Genomic DNA, 22,912 nt, shown 5'->3' on the forward strand with positions numbered 1-22,912 from the left:
AACAATCATGGCTGGTGTGAGTGAGTTTCTAAATTCTTGTGGGATTCCACCCAACGGGACGACATGCGGAAGAACGTCCCAAAACAATCGCAGTCTCCCAGCGCTGTAAAAAGCGAATCCAGAAAGATCGCAGACATGCTAGAAGTGCCTGCCGTCAGTGGGTGATACAAGGAACAAAGAACATTATAAATGTGCAGGGCACAGTACTACTTGGCCACGAGCCTGCCTGACTGCTGTGTCTCTGTATAGGAGAGTGGCAGATCCTGCTACAAGAAATAACCGCGCTGTTGCGGTTTCAAGCCGAATAAAGCTGGTGGTGCAAGACGGGGACTCGCACGTCACCGCGCACACACACACAAACAGTCACAATGCTGTAGTAAACAGTATACGCTGGAATGGACGTTGACTATATGAGTGAGGCATGCTGACTCAGACGGAGAATAGGAGACGACTGCCCACAATCCCGCAGTGAGAGAGAGGGAGAAGAACCATCAGCTCAGTTGTGATTACATGACGCTCAACAAAGCGTATACATACTACTCATACTGCAAGACATCGCTCGTTTATCAAGACAAAATTTATTAAAAATTTTAGCTTGTCTTGCAAGACACTCGTAAACCAAGATTCCACTGTGTGTTGTATATATATATATATATATATATATATATATATATATATATATATATATATATATATTTTCACTGAAGCTCAAGTAATATTATAACAAACAACCAACACCCTCAAAACACACAAAAAAACTACAAATAATAAAACTTGGATGTCTGTTCGCTAATCATATAAAAGAAATTCACAGAATTGTACACATGCCTTGCCATTGGCCCATTTTAAAAACACAGGAAGTTTCAGGTACCAGCCAAAGGAGAATCTCATCCAAGACCACGGGTACTGTGCAGTATTTTTATCTCAATTAATTTGGACAACTATTTCATCTTCTTGCTGGATTATAACTCTTGTCTAACGAGTATATCTTTTTTGTCTTGTCATGGGTTGTGTTTAGTCATGTTGAATTTCTCAAAGAAATTTTTTGCTCTATTTATTAATATCCAGGCAACTGCTGATACTTCAGAGAGCATTAAATTAAACTTATTCACCATTTCAGATTAACCAAAAGTACTACTGATTTCCTCCCACAGTCCAAAGACAAGCAGGCTGCGTAAACCGGCGTAAACTGGCAATCCTAAACTGACCCCAGTGTGTGTGTGTTTGTTCGCCCTGTGATGGACTGGCACCCTGTCCAGGGTTTTTTCATGCCTTGCACCCTCTGTACCCTGGGATAGGCTCCAGGAGACCCCCACGACCCTGTTCAGGACTATCATTGAGCTAAATAAATAAACGTACACTGCAATCAATTGATACATTGTAGACTAAACAAAGTAAAAGTGACTTAGGCTGTGTATTAATTCTAATACATTTAAAAAGAAATTAAAACCAATAACAATTCGGCTGTGTGGTTTCACAAATTCCAATTTAAAAGCAGCTCTCTGGGCTTCCTGGCTTTAATCCCAATTTCACTTCCTCTTAATTTCCACTGACGTCCTCGAATACATAAAAGGTGCATCACCCTTAAGCTTAAAGAATGTTGCTGGATCTTTTTCATCAATACCTTTGAGGGGATTACGTCCCCACATAGTCTCCTCTGCTCAAGACTAAACTCAGGTTTAATTTTTTGAGTCTGCGAGAGTAGGACATGTCCTTAAGCCCCGAGATGCACCATCTGTTGGAATGACAACCACAATGCATTTTATTACTACAAATCTTTGTGATGCACCATCTGTTGGAATAACAAATGCAATACATTTCATTACTGCAAAATTTTGTGATGCACCATCTGTTGGAATGACAAACACAATGCATTTTATTATTACATCCATTACAAAATACATTCCAATAGACAGCCATGAGTTCTGATTGTGTTGCAGCATTAACAAGTGGGGGTTCCAATAATGAGTCCTGATCACATCAAAAAAATAAGGGGGGTTGTTGCCCCTGGAAGCCCAGAACACGCTGAAGCAATTGTGAAGTTCCGATCACACTGAAGTGTGTAGATGTACATGAAGCCTACGTTATTTCCACAGCTGCAATAGCAAGGGTCATTTGATTAAGAGGAAAGCAGACATTTACTTCCAATGCCAAAAAGTCCAAAATTCTGGCACTGTACCATTATTTTGGTACTTTACCAGTACAGGTATACTGTGTAGCTCCAGCCAGGACTCCCTTGGACTCGCTAAGATGTAAATGTAAAGTCTTCGATTGAAAAAAAATCAATGAAAAAGCCATGTGACATGACATGGCCTTAATTTTGACAAAACCTGTCGTTTCTGGTTGTGTAACCTGACATCCTCAGGCAATGAAATCAGCAACTGCAGTCATCAAATTTGACATCCCCTAGAAGTTGTGTAATGTGACATCAGCTTAAACTACATTTGAGTAGATCCTGTGCTCTTTATTTTTTTTTTTTTTTTTTAAGTGCAGTATTGTGGCAAATCATTGTATGACATTTCAGATAATCTGCATTTATTTAATTTTCTTTCTTAGCGTTGGTTATTTTTAAGTACTGGTTATGGTGGAAATGGCTCAGCACGCAGAGATTTGCATACAGGTACTCCGTACAGCTCTCGACCTTCAAAATCAAAATTCAAAAACGGCTTTATCTGCACTCCAATAAGTTCTGTGTTGTCAAAGCCCCAATAATTACCCTGCTGCGGCCATGTGGCACGTAGGAAAAGTGTTGCAAAAAGCAGAAAGTGTGAATGAAATTAGTAGTCCATTTCGTCAACAGCATATCCGCCCAACAGAGAAGAAAGAAGCACGACGGCATCTTAAATGGGCTCACTGAATGAATCACAAGTTCCTTCAAGGCATTTCTCCTCACTGCAAGACCCCCGTGATGGTTCAATAGCCGGCATCTTACGTAATTTCAATTCAATTCGATTGATTCGGATATCACGCTCTACTCTGAAGACGGGCTCAGGGGGTGACTAATATAAGAGCGTAACAGAAGAATACAAAACCACGTAACGCTTCCAGGCATGTGCACGCTCCATCTGTTTAAGGAGGAAAGAAACCAATTAGGGTAACAATCAATCCGGACTGACCCCCAGTTAGGAACTGGGAGGAAGAAAAAGTGCTTAGTTTTGCTGGTGTTCCGGTTAATTTGGAATTCAGGTTTGTAACAATCAATCAATCCGGATAGATCTCAAAACCGGGAACTGGGGAACAAAAAAGCAGCAGTGGTTTAGCATTTTTGTCTCTTGGACCCCACAGCCCATCCTGTCAATGCCTGTGTGCAGGCCACATGATCTGCCCGGGTGGTCTACGTGGGTTTCCCTCCAGGTGTTTCAGCTTGTGCTGCCACATTAAGGGGACGATAAATGAGGATTTCAAATCAAGCCCTATGCGTGTGTTTCGGTAAAGGCGTGTGAGAGGATAAAGGGAACAGCCCAGGGGGTAATACAGTTTTTCTTAGGGGTAACATAGCTGTTTACACATTAAAAAGCAACACATAGCATTCATCTTAGAAACAGCCTGAAGAGACCGATGAAACGGTTAAGTAAAGAGGCAGAAATGCTTAAGAAATTAGCTAATGTTCTTTCAGGTATCCAGTAAGACTTGATCGTTGTCACGTACACAGTTTTCCTCAACTCTTTCAAGGCAGATGTCGACTTTTGTCAACAGGAGGGGCTGGTGGTGGTGGTGGTAATCAACTGTAAAACGGTAACAAAATCCGCCATTACGTTTTAGTTTTAGAAGGTAAGTTAGCTTCACTGGTTTGACCGAGACTCCCCACACTCACGTGAGTAGCGAGGAGCAAACGACAGCAAAAATGACATCGGCATCTGGTGAGAGGAGAGATCGACGTGAATGTGTAAAGCAAAAAACTCAGTGGATGACAGTCTGCATATTAAATCGCTGAATTGGACTCCGAGACTTGTCGGACACCGAATTTGATACATGTGATCGAAAATGAATGCGAGGTACCAGCATCAGCTGATCGTGGTGATGCACATGTCTGTGTAACCTACAGCAATGTTCGCCTGAGATGTCCACCACACTTACAATGACAAGAGGAACAAACCAGGTTGGGCTGCATTTTGAACACCCCCTGCCCTGCGAAGACAGCTTAGCAGTCTCTGTTCAGAGAAATATACAATTATTTTTGGGCCCCCCCTCGTATGTGCCCGATCCAGCAGCATGGAGGCGGCTTCTGGCTTTACCATTATAAAGTCTCACATTTTTACGTCTGCGTAACTGCAACTGCCATCTGGGCTGACTATGTTATGTCTGGAATGTGCCCGATTAATGCCTTCCCCTGCTCTAACCACTCCTGGCACTTGCAGGCAGCAGTCCCTCTGGCCATATACTGATTGAGCAACGTCAGTATTTTCAAACAGCCTGCCCAAGTCGTCTTTCCACACATTTCTATCCATCCTCCTGGCCAGTCAGCTTATTAATGGCATTAAAATCAATGTCACAGATTAGAGTGGCACACTTCAGACCTATGACTGCAATTCGACATCCACGTACTTTTACACTACGATCAGCAGCGATGATTTGGGGGTGTCATAATATGAGCATGAATGCTTACGCCATCAATTATGGTGTGTTTTATATTTGGGACTAACTTCAACGACTCTGAAGACATCTTTTTTTCCACTTTGACATTATAAAGTCTTTTCTTTTAATTGGTGTGAAAAAGGCCAAAATGTATCCACTGTGCTCTGCCCCCTGCTTACTTCGCTCGCCGACCCCCGGGCAGGCTCTGCCACTCGCGTATGAGGAAGTGAATGTACAATTTAAACAGATTGTTATTTTCATGAGAACTGATACATATGGATAACAGAACTATTTTACTTTACAGTGAGTAATTAACCATAGTAAAAAATAATAAAATGTAATAAATTGAAAGAAAATTGTTTCATGTTGCGTTAGGAGGTATTCAACAATCAATCAATCAACATTTATTTATATAGCACATATTCATACCAAAAAATGTAGCTCAAAGTGCTTTACAAAATGAAGAATAGAAAAATAGAAGACACAATAAAAAACAAACATAAGTCAACATTAATTAACATAGAATAAGAGTAAGGTCCGATGGCCAGGGTGGACAGAAAAAACAAAAAACAAAAAAAACTCCAAAAGCTGGAGAAAAAAAAAATCTGTCGGGATTCCAGACCACGAGACCACCCAGTCCCCTCTGGGCAATCTACCTAACATAAGTCAAACAGTCCTCTTTGTATTTAGGGTTTTCATGGAAGGACTTGATGATGGTGGTCACATAGACTTGTGGCTTTCAGTCCATCAATGTTGGAGCATCATGATGCTTTGAGTAGGTGGTGGTGGCAGGCCGCCACCACAAAAAAACGGAAAAAGAAACAGAAGAGAGTTGGGGTCAGTACGGATTTTAGAGCCACTGTGAATAGTTATTTTGATGAATTGAACATACAGAGTATCAGTATTAAGTTAAAGTGAAGTTATAGAAAGGCCATGTTAAAGTAATGTGTTTTCAGCAGTGTTTTAAAGTGCTCTACTGTATCAGCCTGGCGAATTCCTATTGGCAGGCTATTCCAGATTTTAGGTGCATAACAGCAGAAGGCCGCCCGCCTCACCACTTCTTTTAAGTTTAGCTTTTGGAATTCTAAGGAGACACTCATTTGAGGATCTAAGGTTACGATTTGGAATATAACGTGTCAGACATTACAATATATAAGATGGAGCGAGATTATTTAAGGCTTTATAAACCATAAGCAGTATTTTAAAATCAATCCTGAATGACACAGGCAACCAGTGTAGTGACATCAAAACTGGAGAAATGTGTTCGGATTTTCTTTTCCCAGTTAAGATTCTAGCAGCTGCATTCTGCACTCGTTGCAAGTGATTTATGTCTTTTTTGGGTAGTCCTGAGAGGAGTGCGTTACAGTAATCTAGTCGACTGAAAACAAAAGCGTGAATTAATTTCAATGATATAAGAGGTCTAACTTTTGCTATGTTTCTTAAGTGAAAAAATGCTGTCCTAGTGGTCTGATGAATATGCGATTTAAAATTCAGATTACAGTCAACAGTTACCCCTAAGTTTTTTTACTTCCGCCTTAACTTTTAATCCTAATGCATTAAGTTTATTTCTGATAACCTCATGAATCCATTATTGCCAATTACTAAAATTTCAGTTTTCTCTTTATTTAGTTTGAGAAAATTACTATTCATCCATTCAGAAATACCAGTAAGACATTGTGTTGGTGAATCGAGAGAGTCGGAGTCATCAGGTTCATATCATATTCGTTGCGTTATACGTTTTCGTTCCGTTTGGCTTAGAAATTAACACGGAGATAATTTTTAAACTTACACTTTTACTGTAAAACTTTAGTAAAATCAATTTTTTAAATTAACTTTTCGTCAATATATCACATTGAATTTTGATTCCACGTTTGGATTTGCATCGTGACAACGCAACATATAACTGCCCGGGAGTGAATTTTGTTTCTTTCTCTCGACTTTTTCGAATGTTTGTCCCAGTGATTTGTTAATTGTCAGAGCAACAGCTATTCTAACAGGAGACTGTAAACATTTTAATACGAGTAGCATATCGCGATCTCCGTTGGTGTCTAATGTTATCCACTGAAGATGTACAACATTACCTTTCTTCTCGCCTGTTCAAATTTTACATGTCAGAATTGTTCGACCAACTTTGGATACAACTAATCTTGTCCTATTGCACAGCCCATCACTCAGACATAAATTAAGCAATAACATTACGATTCATCCTTCGTTCAACAGTAATTCAGCTAGTGGAACACCGGACGGTGCCAACGGTTGTAGATATTCTTCGGGATATTGTAAGCTGATGTTTTCGTCTTCCGCACCATCACCACCAACTGTTTCAGCAGAGTCTATTGATACACATTTAAACAATCTGCCATGTAATTGATCGACAATTTTCACATTGATTCGTTTGACTTCATCGTTTCTCGGTGCTAGGATTGCTCGTGTATTCATTTATTTTGTTGATAACCCTTCAGGATGAAATACTTCAATAAGATTTGGACATAAAGTAAAACCTTGGATTGCGAGTAACTTAGTCTGTGAGTGTTTTGCAAGACGAGCTAAAATTTTTAATAAATTTTAACTTGAGGTCTTGCAATAAGAGCGTCGCGTGATCACAACTGAGCCAATGGTGGTTCTCTCTCTCTCGCTCTCTCGCTGTGGGATTGTGGGTAATCATCTTCAATGCTCAGTCTCAGTCGTCATATAGTCAACCTCCATACAAGTATATACTGTTCACTATAGCATTGTGACCACGCCTGAGTGCTGTAACGTGCGAATCCCTGTCTTGCACCCCAAAACACGAAGCTGGGACTCATTACTTTAGCAACGCCAGCTTTATTCAGCTTGAAACAGGAACAGCACGGTTACTTATTGTAGCGGGATCTGCCACTCTCCTTTACACAGACACAGCAATCAGCCAGGGTCAGGGCCTGCATTTATAAATGTTCTTTGTATCACCCATCAATGGTAGGCGCCAATAGCATGATCGCAATCTTTTCAGATTCGCTTTTGTGCCGCTGGGTGCCTGCGATTGCTTCTGCGTGTCGTCCCATTGGGGGGGGGGGATCTGAAAAGAGTTTGGAAACCTTATGGCGCGTAAAGCTTTTTTTTATTTTATTTTGTGTAGTGTAGCGACTCTTCAGGCACAAGCAACTGTCATTGGATTGGTTTCCTTGTTAAAGTCGCAAAAAAAGAAGAAGATTCCAGTGAGCCAACAGACAGCAGGGATTCCGTTAGTTACAGTGGAAGTCGTCCTACACGATAATCTTCCTCCTCCTCCTCCTCCTCTCTCTCGTCTCCCTCACACCAGCCACAATTCTTTTCAAAGGTGAAGTGCAGCTTCATTTATTTGATGTATTTTTACTCTATATTTTGTGTTAATCGTTTTTATACAAATATTTTTGGGTTGTAGAACGAATCATCCGAGTTTCCATTATTTCTTATGGGGAAATTCGTTTTGATATACGAGTGCTTTGGATTACAAGAACGAGTTATGCTTGCAAACCAAGGTACCACTGCAATAAGTCTTCTTTTATTGGGAACTTACAGTGAGGAAAATGTACACATTTATAAGAGCTGAGAGCGCAGGAAATGTGGGTGACAAAAGCACTCACACGAATGAGAGGCGAGAGGACCGCGGGCGTGGGCCGTTAACCGGAAATGGTTGAGAGGAGGGCAGGACTTGAAAAAATCTCTTGGCAAAATTTATGATAGAGAGATCTGGAAACTTTTTCTTAATACAATGCCATAAAAGAGGAAATGACCTGTCAAGACACCTTAATAGAAAAGAAAAAAAAAACCTGCCACTCTCACCCCTGCTGAATCCAAATGAGGACTGCGTGGTGTGGACGGCTGACAGCCGAATCCTGGAGGAACAGGCATGAGGCAGGTACTAACCTTGGACTCCAATCCATCGCAGACCCCGTTATACACACAGCCCCTCACTTGGGGCCAATTCCGAGGCGCCAATTAAATAAATCACAACGCCACTGGGGATGTGGGAGGAAAACTCACACAGACACAGACACTAAAGGCGCTTTTCCACTGCATAGTACGGCACAGCACGGTTCAGTACAGCTCACCTTGGTTCGGCTCAGTTCGGCTCGGTTTGCGTTTCAACTGCAGTTTAGTGCCGCTTTAGAGTGGGCGGGATTATTCACGTGTCGTTATAGTTGCCGCTCTACTGCCGTGACACCGTGGAACTTTACAACAACACGCGACAACGACAACACTTTAGCTCGACGACGCGCAAGGGTAAGCATCTAAAAAAAGCACATCGCTAGCTAACTTTTCTCACTGTTGCAAAGCATAAAATGAACTTAACGGCCAGTGTAACATTAAAATGCTGATTCTGTATATTACAGATCTTCCACATTTTGCAAAAAAGTCACCGCAACAGACCATCTGTTTGGACATTTAACCGTGCTTCAGAGTGGTGGGATGTGATTGTTCCCGGTTTTACAAACACTCAGTGGCTGGAGAACTTTCGAATGTCTGAAGAAACATTCATCCACTTATGCAACAAACTGCGTCCAGCGATGGAGAGACGGGACACAAACTTCCGCGTGTGTGTACCTTTAAAGAAAAGAATAGCCAGTGACGCAGTAATGACGATTTTCTCCGGCCAATCAGTGACCAGCAGAGTTTACGTCACGTTTTGGTAACGGTTCGGCGCGCTTGGAACCTCGGCTGAGGTGGTACTAAAAAAAAAGGACCAGGTACCAGGTACTGTTGCCAGTGGAAAACCCCCGTGTCGTGCCGTACTATGCAGTGGAAAAGCACCATAATAAGAGCTGGGCATGCGATTTAAACCCAGCATGCAGAATGTCTGAGGCAGCAGCGCTACCCACCGTGCTACCTTGCTGCCCACCTTGAACAAACCCTACTACATTATTTGGCGGACGCCTTTATTCAAGACAAAGGGCAAAATCCGAGACACACAACATTTACATTTCTTTTGCTTGAAGTGACGCGCTCATAGTCACACAGCGTCAGTAGCGGGATTTGAACCCACAACCTCAGGGATTGTTAGCCAATCGGCCACACTGCCTGCCTCCTGTCATTAATGAAGTCCACTGCGTTTCCTGTTACCAGACATTTTGTACTCAGGAGTCACCGTCAGCCACGTAACTAAAATACTTAAACATGACTCTCAGCCTTCATAACACTTTGCAAAGCAACATGTGGTGGACAGGAAAATACTGCACAGCAGTCATTGCAGCCGTGATTCACATCTGCCCGGTGCATTTAAATCAAAGCTCTCGCACGCAACACCTTTCACTGTGTGCCCCACTCCAAAGCGCCATATTGCTGTACGGCTGCACTGACAACACAGAAGTCAGGGGTCACACAGAGCAGACAACAGTTTGGGAGCCAAATCTGTAACTACACTTTTAAACTTATACCTGCAGTTTACAGCATATACAAATATACACTTTATTAGGTACACCTTGCCAATACCCGGTTGGACCCCCTTTTGCCTTCAGAACTGCCACAGATTCAACAAGGAATTGGAAACATTCATCAGGGACAATATGCTCCATATTGACGTGATGGCACCACACAGTTGCTGCAGATTTGTCGGGTGCACATCCATGATGCGAATCTCCCGCTCCACCACATCCCAAAGGTGCCCTGCTGGATTGAGATCTGGTGACTGTGGAGGCCATTTGAGTCCAGTGAACTCGTCATCATGTTTCAACAAACCAGTGTGAGATGATCTGAGCTTTGTGACATGGCGTGTCGCCCTGCTGGAAGGAGCCATCAGAAGATGACAGTCATAAAGGGATGGACCTGGTCAGTGACAATACTCAGGTGGGCTGTGGCATTTAAGCGATGCTCAGTTGCTACTGAGGGGCCCAAAGTGTGCCAAGAAAATATCACAGACACCATGACACCAAAACCAGCAGCCTGAACCGTCGATACAAGGCAGGATGGATCCCTGCTTTCATGTTGCGGATGTCAAACTCTGACCCTACCATATGCAGAAATCGAGACTCATCAGACCAGGACACATTTTTCAATCTTCTCTTGTCCAATTTTTCATGTGAATTGTGGCCTCAGTTGCCTGTTCTTAGCTGACAGGATTGTCACCCGCTGTGGTCTCCTGCTGCTGCTTCACAGTTCGACGTGTTGTGTGTTCAGAGCTGCTCTTCTGCACACCTCAGTTGTAACGAGTACTTATTTGAGTTCCTGTTGCCTTTCTATCAGCTCAGACCAGTCTGGCCATTCTCCTCTGACCTCTGGCATCAACAAGGCATCTTCACTCAGAGAATTGCCCCTCAGTGATATTTTCAACTTTTTCAGACCATTCTCTGTACCCCCTAGAGCTGGCTGTGTGTGAAAATCCCAGTAGATCAGCAGTTTCTGAAATACTCAGAGCAGCCTGTCTGGCACCAACAACCAGGCCACGTTCAGAGTCACTTCAATCCCCTCTCTTCTCCATTCTGATACTCAGTTTGAACTTCAGCAGGTGGTCCTGATGAGGTCTACAGGCCGAAATGCACGGAGTTGCTGCCGTGTGATTGGCCGATTAGATATTTGTGTTAACAAGCAGTTGAACAGGTGAGTGTATAAAGTAAATAAGGCTCTGCAGTGGACTGGCAGCCCACCTGCAGATGGTTAATTAAGCAGTTTGACAACAACATCTCTCTTAAATGCCACCCCATTTATCATTAGGGAAATTTTAACATTCATTTTGAAACCCACTAATCCATTAAAAGAAAAAAGGAAACCTCCAGTCTTCCCAAGATTAAGGTTCCAGCCCCAGTAGTTTGTGAGTACCAGCAGGTTGAGTGTAGAGAATGCCGGGCTCTCACTCTTTTTCTTTTTTTTCTTCTTCTTATCATGTAGTTGGCTTCTGCAATTTGCTTCCTGTTCAGCAGATGTTGCTGCTCTTCTTTTTCTCTCTGCCACATCAGCATGTCGATCGGTTTGCCCACGACGTTTGCTGCAAGAAAGATGTGAACCCTGAGAACTTTGCTCAGGTTGCCGCTGGCCATACTGTCACGGGTATCACCAGGTTGGAGCAGCTGGGCTTTCATTGTCCTTCTTCCTGTGACATAATCGACTTCTGCAATTTGTTTCCCATTCACTGCTCTTTTTCTGTCTGCCATGTCACTTTGTTGATCAGACTGCCTAAGCAGTTTGTAGAAAGAAACTCACGCATTCTGATAACTTTGTGCAGGTTGCTGCCAGGCACATTATTTGCTTCACTGTCACTTATCCATTAAAAGAAAACACGAAGAACTCCAGTCCTCCACTCCCGCCAAGATTAACACTCCAGTCCCAGTTGTCTGTGTGTAACAAAGATGTGTCACTTGTTGATCAGTCTGATGAAGCAGTTTGTATTAAGAAACTCACGCAGCCCGTTAACTTTGTGCAGGTTGCTGTCAGGCACTTTTTTTGCTTCACTGTTACTTATCCATTAAAAGAAAACATGAAGACCACCAGTCTTCCACTCCCCCCAAGATTAAGACTCCAGCCTCAGTAGTCTGTGTGTACCAGCAGGTTGCACACACAGAATGCCCGGCTGTCATCTTTTTTTTTTTTTTTTTATTTCTTCTTCCTAACACATAATCTGCTTTTGCAATTTGCTTTACACTCAGCAAATGTCGCTGGTCTTCTTTTTATCTCTGCCATGTGAGCATGTCGATCGGTTTGCCTCTAAAATTTGCTGTAAGAAAGCAATTTGTATTAAGAAACTCACGCAGCCCGATAACTTTGTGCAGGTTGCTGTCAGGCACTTTTTTTGCTTCACTGTTACTTATCCATTAAAAGAAAACACGAAACAATAACAGCATTTATTTATATAGCACATTTCCATACAAAAAATGTAGCTCAAAGTGCTTTACATAATAAAGAATAGAAAAATAAAAGACACAGTGAGAAAATAAAATAAATCAACATTAATTAACATCGAATAAGAGTAAGGTTCAATGGCCAGGGTGGACAGAAAAAAACAAAAAACTCCAGACGGCTGGAGAAAAAATAAAATCTGTAGGGATTCCAGACTATGAGACCACCCAGTCCCCTCTGGGTAGTCTACCTCACATAAATGAAACAGTCCTCTTTGTATTTAGGGCTCTCACGGAAGGACTTATCAGAAGGATGAAGACCACCAGTCCTCCACTCCCCCCAAGATTAAGACTCCAGCCCCGGTGGTCTGTGTGTAAGAAAGATGTGTCACTTGTTGGTCAGTCTGATGAAGCAGTTTGTATTAAGAAACTCGCCCAGCCTGAAAACTTTGTGCAGGTTGCTGCTTGGCACTTTTTTTGCTTCAAAAGCAATTATGATGTCACAAGCTTTTGATTAAGACCAAGACAGAGGGTCTAACACCGGTGGCACACGAGCAATTGTGTAACGGATAGCATAACAGACAGACACAAGCCTCAGCATTTTCTATTCATACACAGTTTCAGGCAGCCAAGGCCTATTCCAGCAGCACTGAATGAGGCAACAGTTCAGACCGTACATGCTGCGACAGTTCCAACAAACTAATTATAACAATGCAGGTCTTGGGGATATGGGAGGAAACTGAAAACTCAGAGAAAATGACTGGAAGAACATGAAAATGTTATGAGGAGGAGTGATGGCTCTGTGGCGAAGGCTCGGCACTGGTATCTGGGAGGTTGCCAATTCAAATCCCATTACTGCCAGAAGGGATCCTACTCCACTTGTGCCTTTGAGCCAAGCCCTTAACCTGAAAGTTGCTCCAGGGTGCTCTACAATGGCTAACCCTGCACTCTGACCCCCAAATTTCATGCAAAAAGAAAAATTTCCCTATCAAAAACAAAATAATAAAAAAAAAAATCAGAAAATGAGAACATTTGAACATTCGAGACGAGATCAGCCTAAGAAAGCTCACCAGTCCACTGAATTCTTCCAAAATAACATCAAGTCTAATTCTGAAAGTGTAAAGACGTTAGCTGATCGAGGAATTAAACCCACCTTGATAGAGCCGGGCAAACCCCTTCACCGTCCAGTAACGCTGAGACTTGACACCTCTACCAATATGCAAGCCAACAACAGAGATCTCCCATTTTCCTGACAGATCTTGCTGAAATTTAAATACTCTTCACCTGTTGGAGTTCATTCCATTTTTAGAAAATGTGTACACACCATCTGTAATGCAATAAAATGTTACATAACGGAAAAGGAAGAAGCACTTTTATAGGTCACTGCCTATACACTGAAGTGTACACACATTTAGCACACACACACACACTGCTATCTCATGGTTATATAGTGGGTGGTGCGCTTGAGTAGGCCGTAATACTACACTCTGCCTTGAGCTGCGCATATTGAACTGTGAGAGTAGAATCCACAATTAAAATACAGAAATGTATTAGTAAATAAAGAAACATGCATATTGGTATTTTTTTTTACTTTTGTTGATTTTGAAAAAGCATTTTTTCTTTTTTGTAAAAATATATTTTTATTTGCACATTACAAAATACAATCCACAACAGTACTATCTCAGCATATAACACACACCAATGGCATTTTCCATTTCCATCGCTTAACAGAAACCCTCATCCCTCTAAAACAAACATCCACATTCCTCATATGTGTTTTGGTTTAAAATCAAGTCCCCTTAAAGCCTTATTCCCCACTTCCCAATATCACCCAGCCTTTCCATTTCTCTTTAGCAGCTGTGAACAAACCCCCCCACCCACAAACCCCCCCAATATCCCTCGTTATTTTCTTTTGTTGCCCGTTGTCAACCACTGCACATCTCTGGTCACAAACCTCTGCCATCTCACGTGTACTTCTTTGCGCAGTGGCCGCACTTCAGCCTCACAGGAAGGAGATCATGGCAAGTGCTTTGAGTAGAGAGAAAGGCGCTATATCAATGTGAAGAATTACTATTTGCAACTGCAAAGAACGTCTGCCACTTCCAGCCAAACCCTCCCTTTCAAAATGAATCCATATGTCAAAAACACTGAATCCTTTACCTTTATGAATAACCCCTTCACCTTCGGCCACACTACTTGGGTTCACCCGCACTCCTAAAACACACGTCTGATTCTCTCCACCAGGGCACACTCTGGTCTTCTGCATGTCCTTGCCTGGGTCAAACCCTGTCTATACATCCTCTCCTTCACACAGTCGTTAACACCCCAGACCACCATCCAGTTCAAATCTTTTAAAGTAATTTGGTTGTACCACCGTCCATACCCCCCATTACAAACTTTGTCAGCCTCCTCCATTGTACTCCCGACACCCTTTTTACAAGTCGGACTGTTTGCAGCACAAAGTAACATCTGCAAATTCTTTGTATTTCATTTTCAATTCTGCTGCACATTCGTAGCCCCCCTGGACTCTCTTCTGCCTTTGTCGTCAAATTTGACCAAACTGTCATAGAGTTCACATTACTGATGTGAACCACAGAGCCACAAAATACTGCAATTTGTGCACAAGACGCCGAATGCAAAGCCGTGCACAACAGGAGGAGTCATATGAGAAGGGCAATGAGGTGTCTATGGGACTGGAGGCACGGCTTGTGAAATTGGTCTTGCCCGTGTGTGATGGTGCCGAGACCAGATGGCGTCTGGAGACAGTGAGAGCTTCAGCATGAAAGTGGGAGTACGTCGAGGTTCAGTCCTACGCTCTTTACTGTTTGCGACAGTAATGGGGGCAATAGCTCAGTCAAATAAGACAAGGACTACCAACAGAAATTCTATATGCGGAGGATTTTAATTGCCGAGAGCGAGGATGAATTAAAAGTTCTTTAATATGAAAAACAGATTGGGCGAGACAGGATTAAAAACGAACCTGAACAAAACTAAGGTGTAATTGCTAGTTATTTAAGTTGTGTAAAATGTTTGCCTACATATTAGTGCATAGTCTGTAGGAGGTTCTTATAATCCACACAAGCTGAATTGAATTGGTATACCATATATACTCGTGGTTAAGTTCTCCCATGGATAAGTCAGGGCTTGATTTTACCGTATAATTTCTGGTATTCTATAATGTTGGTCGTATTAGTCGAATGCGGAAAACTCACTCCAATGATCCAAGAGATTATGATCTGCTAACACCCAGAGTGAGTAACCACGGAGCACACTGCCTTCTCTTTGTGCCTCCGTGACCACACGGTAATACCCTAACTATTCCAAAACGACGGTTGTGTATTTTTTTGTATCTCACACCCTCATACACCTTTATCGTAAGAGCATCATTTATCTACAATGGAGAAAATATGAAGCTGGCTTTAAATTAAAAGTCATTGTAGCGGTGAAAGAAATTGGTAACTGCGCTGCTGCAACAAAAACTGATGCGAGATCGGAGGAAGCAAGAAAATATAAATAAAAATGCAAGTGTCGCATTTTTGAACAGGCGTATAAGTCGGGGTCTGATTTTATGATTTATTTTTCGTGTTTCAAGACCCGACTTATACGTGAGTATATACGGTATCCTAACTATTTCTGGTCTCTCGGACTATAGATTAGTCTCAGTTAGTGACCTGCCTTGCCGTGTAAGGCATGGAGGGCACACGCTTTCAAACCATGCCTTAATGTGCCCAGTTGTATGTAATGCAACGTGCTCTATTGAACACGTAGTGTTATACGTTTAGAGCGTACTGAAGGCGAACTAAAGCTCTTTAAGTACAAAAAACTGAAGTTTGGCAAGAAAAGTTAAGTTTAGAGAAGAGATATCTTTTCCAGATTTTTTTGCCTTTTATTCTACGTGTGCAACAACCTTTTTTCTTCATTCCTGTGTGGACTTCTTGCTTTGACTTTTCACTAAATCTTTTAAAACGAACTTTTAGACCAAGAGATTTCTTTCGGCACACATTTGACCCGTGCTCAATCCTGCCTTACTCACCAGCAGCTACTATTGGTGCCAAACTGGGAAGTGTAGAAGAATCTAGAAGGTGTCCATGTAGTGTATGTGGTAGAGGCATAGATTCAAACTCTACCCAAACTGCATAGAATGTGAAAAACGGGTTCACACAAAGTGCAGCGGCATAAAGGCGAGGCTCACAAAGTTCAGCATCTCCTTCATCCGCACAAGTCACAGACAGTCAGACTTTTGGAGGCCAGCAAGTGGTGTGACTGTGACGATATTTTAGCTCAGGGGTCTCCAAACCTTAAGAGAGAGCAACTTTTACAAAATGAAAATGGCCGACAGCTACTCGCGTCTTCTAACGTTTATTCTCACAGCTTATTTCAACCCAAACAAACTGAATACGCTTGTTTTGCCTGAACATTTACAAGATGTTGGTGCCCACAACTCACATTTTGCATTAAAACATCACAAAAAATATTTAGTTCACCTGCAAGTGCATTTTGTATGTCTGTATGCATTTCACACTATTGAATTAAAACATGAATGCTGTCAGAACAAAACAATGCAATTCCAAATCCACAGATATGACTTCTTCATTTGTCATTTTGTCACATGTCACTGTGTCACTTTATTCTCATGTCCAGTTACACGTGTGATGTGTTTTTAGTGAGTCAGATGACTGGCACTGAGGTGTACGGTGGAGTGGAGCCACTGAGGTTCGCTCTCATGGAGTCATTTAAATGTTCGTCTGTCAGTCCTGTTCTGAACTTTGACTTCATGACATTCACGTCAGACTCACAGACGTATGGAGACCCAAACAAAGCAGACATTTTCAGAGCTGCTTGGTGAAGATTCTTATAGTTATCTGGCTCTACTAAGCTCCGGAAATGCTGCCGAGACTTTAACTGCACATTATTTTGAAGCTTTATTAATATATAATATATAAAATCCAATGTCTCTCTGTCTGTCTGCATGTCTGTCCGCTTTTCACGAGAGAACTACTTAACGGGTTTAGATCGTTTTTTTTCTATAATTTGCTTCTACATTCCGGTTGATTTTGTGACTTCTCTCAGCGCGCTATTCACAGTATCATAGTTTGCTTGCGGTACCGATTTATTAGCACGAATCCGAGTGAGACGGGGCCGGACCTTCCTCACTCACTCTCCAGCTTCGGTTCGTGTTCCTTAACTCTGCTTAGCTAGCAAACAAGAGAACAATTGAACTTTGTTTGATATTTAAAATAAAGTGCTACTTACGTCTTGATGAGTTTGAGTCTGGATATTCTCGTAAGTGTATGCCACATTGAAAACATAAGATGGATTGTGATTTTGTGTTAAAAGGATCGTGATATGATTTTTGGGAAACATCGCCCGCCCCTAATGTGACCAATCAAGTTTTCAAATTTATGTACGATTCATTAACCCTTTGGTGAGCTACTTGGAAAGGGGTTGCACGTTACCAGTAGCTTGCGTGCGACGTGTTGTAGACCCCTGTTTTAGACTCTACTGGAGGGGCAGATTTAGCCGTAATATTTTTGTCCGGCATTTAAGGCCTTGTTTAAAGATCCAACCGTAACCAAACTGAACTCATGCTAATTGGCCCAAAGGCTCAGATTAAGAACATGAGCTCCTTCTCAATCTCTTTTAGGGACGGCGTCATCAGACCTTCATCTGCTGCAAGGAATCTTGGTGTCATTCGTTGTCAATTCCACCCTTTCTCCAATATAAACTGCATTAAGAAATGTTCTTACACCTTCATAACACAACATATCCCATGTTCGCTCATTCCTTTCCTTTTCCAATGCTGACAAACCTGTCCATGGCTTTTATGGCATCTCACATCAACTACTGGAACTCCATACTGACAGGTGCCTCTTATAATCGGTTATCAGAGCCCCAGTTGCTTCAGAACTTTGCTTCAAGAGTCCTAACACAGAGCCGCAGCACATAATAGCCACCCAGCTGAGCCTTCACGGCCTCGCTGTGTCTTACAGGATAGAGGATAACATTCTATCACTAACCTATAAAACTTTATATGGCCTTTCACTGGACCACCTCAGTGACCTCGTCCATCATTCGGCTTTTGCTCGCCTACTAAGGTCCACCGATTCTGGCAACCTGGTTGTGCCCAAAACTAACCTGCGTTCTCTGGGTTGACGGAGCCTTTGGAAGGACCTCCCTAAATTCATGAGATCAGCGGACTCCATTCATTCTTTTAAAAGCACAACTGAAAACACCATTGATAGGGAAGACATTTAAGTTACCCAGACATTCAGCGCCTCTCTCAGTGGTATCAGAAATTATGTTATTTGTTCAGGGTTTCTTGTAGTGTTCAGATTTTTGTATTTTACTTTGGTTTATTGCCTCTTATTCTGTTTCAGTGCTTTGTATATCCTGGATTTATCTTTATTAAGTGGTTTACGTGGATATTATTTGGATCCACTCGTGTTTTTCCCCCGTTGTTCTTTCTGAATTCCTGTGAAGCGCTTTGAGCATGGTAGAGGTGCTACAGAAATAAGATGTATTAATTATTACTGTTTAGGCTGGAGCAAAACCACAGTCCTTTGCGGTTCATTGGCAGTGGTCAGGTATTTCTTGGAGATTTTGCTGTGCTTTGTTATTTGCCAAATTTTTTTGACTTCATGCTCTGTTTTTTGACTTCTGCTTTGGGACTTTGTTCACCTGAATTACCTTTCATTTCAGACAACTCCTTTTTGCTTTTCGAGCTGTGAAAGAAAGACTCCTTTGGTACCGTGTCTCTTCGGAGAATCCTTGGGTACCACTTGTTTGACTTTGTGTCGAATGAGCAGTTGCTGCCAGAGTCCCGAATGAGACACATTACCTGCATTGTGAGGGAGCGTCAGTAACGGCACTACGGCCATGTGGTGCGTTCCCCCGACGGTGATCCAGCTCGTAAGATCCTCATTGTTGGGGACCCAAGTGGCTGGACCAGGCCAAGGGGTCGCCCACGTAACACCTGGCTCCGGCAGATAGAGGGTCATTTCTGGAGGGTGGGACTGACGCGTGTCTGCCTGGGGGGGTTGCCAACCAGGATCCCGAGCTGTTTCATCGTGTGGTGGATGCGGCAATGCACTGTACCAGTGCTTGCTCTACAACGTGACCTGTCCTGAAGAAAACTCAGACTTAGGGTCACATAGTCATTTAGGGGCAATATAGTTAGTGTTTTGGTATGCTTGCCACATTAAAATATAGCATCAATGTTAGAGGTAGCATAAAGGGTTAATACATGTCAGGAAACCAGATGAAGGTCAAGTGAACAACAAAGAACAAAACGGTTCTGGGCGATGGTTCAAGAAGCCGGCTGACTATCATGTACCCAGTAAGACTTGACAGATGTCACATACAATACTTTTCAATATTTCTTCAGTTCCTGTGTAAGGACCAAGAATGTGTAGTCGAAATGAGACTTTTATTTTGGGGAATGTAAGGAGGCCATGCCTTCTGCTGAAACATCTCATGTTTTTTAACCAATCAGACTATTTATCAGGATTAATTCCGCACTGTTATGCAAATTCAGTTGTCTGTACGAATGACTCTCTGTCTCTGTTCTGTGACCATTTGCTGACAACCTCTGCCCAGGGCAGTGTTCTTTAGTAGACTGCTGTAACAGGAATGTTCCGTCTCCATCTTCAACCATGCTGAAAAGAACTTAAAGACACACTGAACAGGTTTTCCTCCTGTCCGGTTCCTGACTCAAAGAGATCCCAGTTGAGGATACATTGCTTTCTTTAATATATTTAAGTTCTTCCACAAAGCTAAATTAAGCTCATTTCTTTTTAAACATAAGTCAATTTTTTAAAACACCATTTGTCCTTATTACTAGCCAGGGTAAGATGGGAATACCCCCTCTAGTGGGCATTTAATGAGATATTTAATGGTTTAGTGGGCAATTTTGGCATATTTAATGATTTTGTTCTTGGGAACTCTCAGGATTCATAACATTAGCAATGACATTCAGATGGAGGTCCAGTTGGCAAAGTACTACCACTACTAAAGTCTACGGCAAATTCACTTAAAATGAAAAGGAGAACTGGCTTCACGTGTGTGTGGGCCTGCATACACAGATTGGGCGCTGTGTCATTAAAATGCAGCAGAGTAAATGTTAAAGCTAGAAGGTGAACATACAACCTGATCATCACGACTGGTGAGACAAAGTCTTCATCTATCGGTGGATGATAAGGGACCTAGCGGTAAGACAAAGGGGGTCGAGGAGGCGAGGAGAGATATGAAGAAAATGCAGTTTACCGTACAGGATACACATGATAGAGAATCAACAGAGAAGAGGAATTTGGAGCAAAACAACCAATTCAGGTTTATCTTAGAAACTAGCTGTAAAATTGAAATGATTAATAAAGTGACAGACAGACAGACAGATATGAAAGGCACTATATAATAGATAGATAGATAGATAGATAGATAGATAGATAGATAGATAGATAGATAGATAGATAGATAGATAGATAGATAGATAGATAGATAGATATGAAAGGCACTATATAATAGATAGATAGATAGATAGATAGATAAGGCACTATATAATAGATAGATAGATAGATAGATAGATAGATAGATAGATAGATAGATAGATAGATAGATAGATAGATAGATATGAAAGGCACTATATAATAGACAGATAGATAGATAGATAGATAGATAGATAGATAGATAGATATGAAAGGCACTATATAATAGATAGATAGATAGATAGATAGATAGATAGATAGATAGATAGATAGATAGACAGATAGATAGATATGAAAGGCACTAAATGATAGATAGATAGATAGATAGATAGATGTGAAAGGCACTATATAATACATGACAGACAGACAGACAGACAGATAGATAGAAAAGGCGCTATATGATTGACTGACAGACAGACAAAAAAAAACTTTATTCATCCCCTAAGGAAAATGCAGGCTTCCAATAGCTCAAATACATCAGTAAAATTGTTACAAATTATAAAAGCAAGAAGGACAAACAAATTAATAATAAAAAGTACAAATGGCTCAATTGTTAGAGTGTTGGAAGGTTGAGTGGTGAGCAGGTCATGAATCACTTGACAACAGCATTATAAAATCTCATGGCAGTTTGAACAAATGATCTTCTAAAGCATTCGGTTCTACAGCACAACAATACAAGATGACTACTATGTTGTGGATGTGGAGGAGAGCATCCTACACACCTACCGTCTATGTGCCTGATAAGCAAACTGCAGAGGATCCAGATGTTCTGAGACCAGGGGTCAGTGCTGTTTCAGATCTTTAGTACCTTTGTATGACCCAAGAGTAACTGGTCTGTCCTTGGGATCACTGAAATGCCTTTTATTTGGTACAGAGGCCACACAGGAGGTTTTCCACAGCTGGGGAAGCTCCTGCAAACTCAGGGAAAGGGAGAACAGATGTTGAAGGACCAGGCAGAACTGGACGGAACATGTTTGTAGCATCCTGGGGTAGATTCCCTCAGGCCCCGCAGTGAGTTTTTCCCAGCTTTTTCACCTTCTTGATCATCAGCAGAGAAAGACAGTCTAGGAAGTGGAAGGGGCTGGAAACTGCAAGTGTGATGTCATTGTAGGGGACAAAAATGGACAGACAGACAGACAAATATGAAAGGCACTATATATGTAGATGTGAAAGGCGATAGACAGATAGATATGAAAGGCACTATATGATATGTGGATGTGAAAGGTGACAGACAGATTGATTGATCTTTATTTGTCCCGATGGGGAAATTTGGTTTTTTTTTGGGGGGCTATTGCAATAAATACATAAATAGGTAGATATGTAAGTAAATAAACACATACACGCGACAAGGGCATGCATGTTCAAGATGGCAGCTGGGATTCCAGACCCTCCTCGGCTTGACTGATGAGAATAAGTCAAACCTGCTGAAGAACTGCTTCAGTTCATTAGCTTCATTTGTTTTTTTCTAATTCTGTCATGATGCACATAACATGAGACATCAGTCAGACGAGCCTCTCTTTTGTGTGTGAGGTCCAAAGCACCCACATTCCTTATTCCTCACAATTGCATTATATGCGCCACACTTCCAGGCGAGTCCTCATTGGCTAAGGGCTCTCCTGTGGCCCTACATCTTAAGTCAAAAATCAAACCTGTTTGCAGGACTAGTGGGGCCGAGGCACCGAGTATGTCAGACTACACGAGTGACGGTCACAGGAGCGCCCCACGGCGGACACCCACTCACTAAGATTCTGTAAATGAAGTCTACTCATGAAAATCGCTGAGAAGGTTGTGTAGTCTGACATTGCCAGTGACTTAGTCCAACCAGTCTCTGACTCGCCCAGACAAAATCAAAGTCACAGGGGCCACCTCCATGTGTGCAACACGTGTAAGAGTTGAGAACCAATGAGCTCACCCGGCGGCACAATGTATATAATGCTGTGACAAGGAATAAGGAACACAGGTGTTCTGGACCTCACAAACAGAAGAGAGACTTTCTGTCTGATGTCTTGTATTTCACATAAACCAACAGAATGGAAAAAAAGAAACCGCGGATGAACTCAGCACAGAGTACCT

At 42.0% G+C, this 22,912-nt stretch overlaps 1 protein-coding gene across 1 annotated transcript in view; it reads right to left on the bottom strand.

Annotated features, from left to right (window-relative positions):
- The window catches only part of pde4ba (phosphodiesterase 4B, cAMP-specific a), a 594,195-nt gene extending 580,636 nt beyond the window's left edge, over positions 1–13,559 (bottom strand). Inside the window, exon 1 of the mRNA XM_039734542.1 lies at positions 13,513–13,559. The gene's annotated coding sequence lies outside the window, so the exon portion shown is untranslated. The remainder of the gene's footprint in view (positions 1–13,512) is intronic.
- Positions 13,560–22,912: the final 9,353 nt, after the last annotated feature.

The sequence above is a fragment of the Polypterus senegalus genome, chromosome 14 (assembly GCF_016835505.1).
Source record: "Polypterus senegalus isolate Bchr_013 chromosome 14, ASM1683550v1, whole genome shotgun sequence".
Classification (NCBI taxonomy): domain Eukaryota; kingdom Metazoa; phylum Chordata; class Cladistia; order Polypteriformes; family Polypteridae; genus Polypterus; species Polypterus senegalus.